The sequence below is a fragment of the Pyrus communis genome, chromosome 7 (assembly GCF_041283825.1).
Source record: "Pyrus communis isolate YQ-2024b chromosome 7, ASM4128382v1, whole genome shotgun sequence".
Lineage (NCBI taxonomy): Eukaryota > Viridiplantae > Streptophyta > Magnoliopsida > Rosales > Rosaceae > Pyrus > Pyrus communis.
In genome coordinates, this window is record NC_142571.1 from 17,505,717 (window position 1) to 17,509,764 (window position 4,048).

A 4,048-nucleotide genomic window follows, 5' to 3' on the forward strand; every position below is an offset into this window, starting at 1 on the left:
CAAAATGTGCACCATTACATGGAGTTGCCATATCCTTTTGAAGGGGCATTCATAACCACCATTGCATCCCCCTGCATCTCCAAGTGAGTTGTCACCAGGTTATATGCAAAAACCACTGCTACCCGAGCAACCATGGTCTCTGCCAGCAACGGTGAGTAGACTTAGAGCCTGCCTTGAGGGTGTGCAAAAGGTGCCACCGCACAGTGTCACATTCCGGCCCGGGCCCTCACCGCAAACCGAGCTCGACTCCACTATAGCACAATATTGTCCATTTTGGGCCACAACCACGCCTTCATGGTTTTGTTTCTAGAAACTCACACGAGAACTTCCCAGTGGGTCACCCATCATGGGATTGCTCTCGCGCGAACTCACTTAACTTTGGAGTTCCTATGGAACCCGAAGCCAGTGAGCTCCTAAAAAACTTTGTGCTAGATAGAGATGGGGATATACATATAAGGCTTACAGGATCCACTATCATGGACGATGTGGGATGTAACACACAGGGCCCTCGATTCGGAAGGGCCCCCAAATTTTCATTTCATGTATACAGATACATATAAAATAGATTAGATGCAAAAGACAATCACATATGTGGTTCTAGCACTAGCAGTTTAGCTCTTCTACCTTATAGCCCATGTGGCCGATTTAAGCCTACACGTGGATAACAAGTGGGTGATGCGTGAGCACGTGTGGTCCTTTAGGCTTTCACACGAGAGACAGCTTGCTTTGGTACCAAGCTGAAATTTGGGTTCCCCTTAGCTAGACTTGTCCCTCACTAATGTGAGACAAACTCTCCACACACCATCAACTGTCTAACACTTTGCAACCCAAATTAACGTATCTGGTGGTTTAAAATAGCTTAGGGGGATACTCAATATCAAATTTGCCTCAGAAAAGAATGCACTCAATCAACCATGAAGAAATTCTCTCTGGGCAACCAATACAGAAAAAATTAATTTAGTTCATTAATGGTTAGAGTTTGACACTCGCTTTTTTCATTGAGTGCATTTTTCCTTACTCCTCATTGATTGTCGTTAAATTTCATTGAGTGCATTCCAGATAATGTCAACGAACTCATACTGGCAAACTGCTGCGTGTAGGTTTGGGAGAAACTTATTCCGTGCATGCAACACGTATTGAAATAGTCTATAGCTTAGTCACCAGCATGCCATGCAAGGTTGACAACAAGGCTTCTTGACAATTCTTATAAATTAGCAGCATGGTGGAGCTTACCAATATACAACCATGAATATGCTACTGGGTTTTCTTTTGGAAGGTGCCTACTACACGTAGCAGGTGGTGTTAAGTTAATTACCAATGCGTTCTTCAAAAAAAAAAAAAAAAAAAAAGTTAATTACCAATGCAGCAAATTCTCGGGGTAGGTCCCATTAGATATAAAATATAATCTACAAATAATAATTCTAAAATACGGATTCTCTAACAAATTTATCGTTTGATAAAAAATAAAAAATAAAAGTCCATACCAATCAATTGCTACAAGTAATCCACTGTAATGTAACAAAATTCTAAAATATGAAAAAAAATACAAACAAATTGATATATTTGATATCTAAGGTGGAGTATGAAACACCCAAATGGAAATCGATGCGTAACCACAGCATGTTTTAGTATATTCTTTAGCTAGAATAACAGATATTCGCATCTCCATATACGAATAAAAATTTGTAGATATTTTTGCCCATACACAAACAGAGCCGTGGTTGCGCTGCCATTATCACAAAATTGATTTCATAAAAGGGTAAAGAGAACTTATCCGACCAAAATGCAACGAAATAAATTTATTAAAAAACAAAAAAACCAGTTGGCGTTTCGTCTCGGTAAACTATTATTATGAAGGTCGAAAAAACTCATAGAAGCATTTCAGCTATTTCATGATCACCCTCGTATGATTTATCAACACCGAGAATCAAATCTAAAACGTACCGAGAACCACGTGACCATCATTCCGTGTTACATATTTTTATTTTATTGTTCAAATTCGGTGTGACAATTCACTTAACTAAACTTAGGGATGTGGTTGTAAATGTGGGGTGGTGTCGACGTGTCCAGATCCGATTAAAACATCTGATAAGGTATGGACGCTGGAGCCGTGTGCCTCGCCGTAACCAACGAAACTCGACCACTCAACTTCCCCTGCTTCCCCCACCCATATAAAATCTCATTTCCAAACACGATTCATGTCATAAAAAATAAAAAAAAATAAAAAAAAAATCCCGAGATTGAGAAATAAGGGAGAAGAAGGAGAATTTGAAAACGAATCCAAAAAAACCCAAATCAAATCTGAGATTATCCCAATGCACTACTGGGTTCGTTTTTTATTTTTTTTTATTTTTTATGAACACAGGCATTTTCTCGGTTTGATTTGCGTGTGAGAATAAAAAAATTGTGTATTGTTGCGATTTTTTTAAAATTTTGTTGGGTTTTTATTGTTGTTCACAAATGGAAATGGAGGTGGAGAAGAAGTATATTTCTGCAGAGGAGCTGAAGAAGCACAAGAAGCCTAGAGATTTATGGATCTCTATCCAGGGCAAGGTTTACAATGTGTCCGATTGGGCGAAAGATCACCCCGGCGGCGATACGATTCTGTACAATCTGGGCGGCCAGGATGTTACAGACGCCTTCATCGCCTACCATCCTGGCACTGCATGGCAGTACCTCAAGAAATTCTCCACCGGAATTTATCTCAAAGATTTCGAGGTCTCCGAGGTGTCGAAAGATTACAGAAGAATGGCCACGGAGTTTTCGAAGGCGGGTTTGTTCGAGAAGAAGGGACACGGCGCTCTGTGCTCAATCGTTTTCATTGCCATCATGCTCAACCTCGTCGTGTACGGAGTTTTGAAATCCGACAGCGTCTTGGTACATTTGATCTGCGGGATGCTTCTGGGGATGTTGTGGATTGAGGGAGCTTACATCGGACACGATTCGGGGCATTACCAGGTAATGTCGAGCCGATTTTACAACAACATTGCCCAGATTGTTGCCGGTAATTGCTTCACCGGAATCAGCATTGCCTGGTGGAAGTGGACGCACAATGCCCACCACATTGCCTGCAACAGCCTCGATTACGACCCGGATCTCCAGCACATTCCGGTTTTTGCTGTCTCCGCAAAGTTTTTCAATTCGATCACCTCGATTTTTTACGGGAGAGTTTTGACGTTTGATCCTCTGGCAAGGCTTTTGGTCAGCTACCAGCATTTTACATATTACCCGGTTATGATGGTGGGGAGGGTTAATTTGTTTATCCAGACATTCTTGCTCTTGTTTTCGAGGCGGAATGTCCCGAGCAGGGGATTGAACATCATCGGAATCCTTGTTTTCTGGACATGGTTTCCCCTCCTTGTTTCGTGTCTGCCCAATTGGAGTGAGAGGGTTATGTTTGTGCTGGCAGCATTTGCAGTGACGTCGCTCCAGCACATCCAATTCACGTTGAATCATTTCTCCGGCGACACCTATCTCGGTGCCCCCAATGCCAATGACTGGTTCGAGAAGCAAGCCGCGGGGACTATCGATATCTCCTGCTCAACTTGGATGGATTGGTTCTTTGGCGGCCTGCAGTTCCAGCTCGAACATCATTTGTTTCCGCGAATGCCTCGCGGACAACTGAGGAAGATTGCTCCAACTGTGAAGGAGTTGTGCAAGAAGCACAATTTGCCATACAGGAGCTTGTCCTTCTGGGAGGCCAATGTGTCCACAATTAGGACTCTAAGGAATGCTGCCCTTCAGGCTAGGGACCTGTCCAATCAAGTCCCGAAGAACTTGGTCTGGGAAGCTTTGAACACTCATGGCTGAGACTTGCTCGAGACCGTGTCAATATGTATTTACTGCCCCAGAAACACACACATTGATTCGCTTACATTGCCATTTTTTTTACAAGTTTGGGGCATCTCTCTAGCACGAAGAAGACAATTATCGATGAGCTGGGTTTTTACAAGTTTGGGGCATCTCTCTGAGACTCTGTAATTGCGTTGGTCAGGCCTTTTGTAATACTTGCAGATACTAGTTTGATGAAAGGCAATTTCTTTACCAA

The 4,048-nt window shown here is 42.5% G+C and overlaps 1 pseudogene across 1 annotated transcript; it reads left to right on the forward strand.

Annotated features, from left to right (window-relative positions):
• Nucleotides 1–2,078: 2,078 nt before the first annotated feature.
• LOC137735291 (delta(8)-fatty-acid desaturase 1 pseudogene) lies at nt 2,079–4,048 on the forward strand (annotated as a pseudogene). Its single transcript, XR_015963940.1, has one exon. The product of XR_015963940.1 is annotated as a delta(8)-fatty-acid desaturase 1 pseudogene (transcript).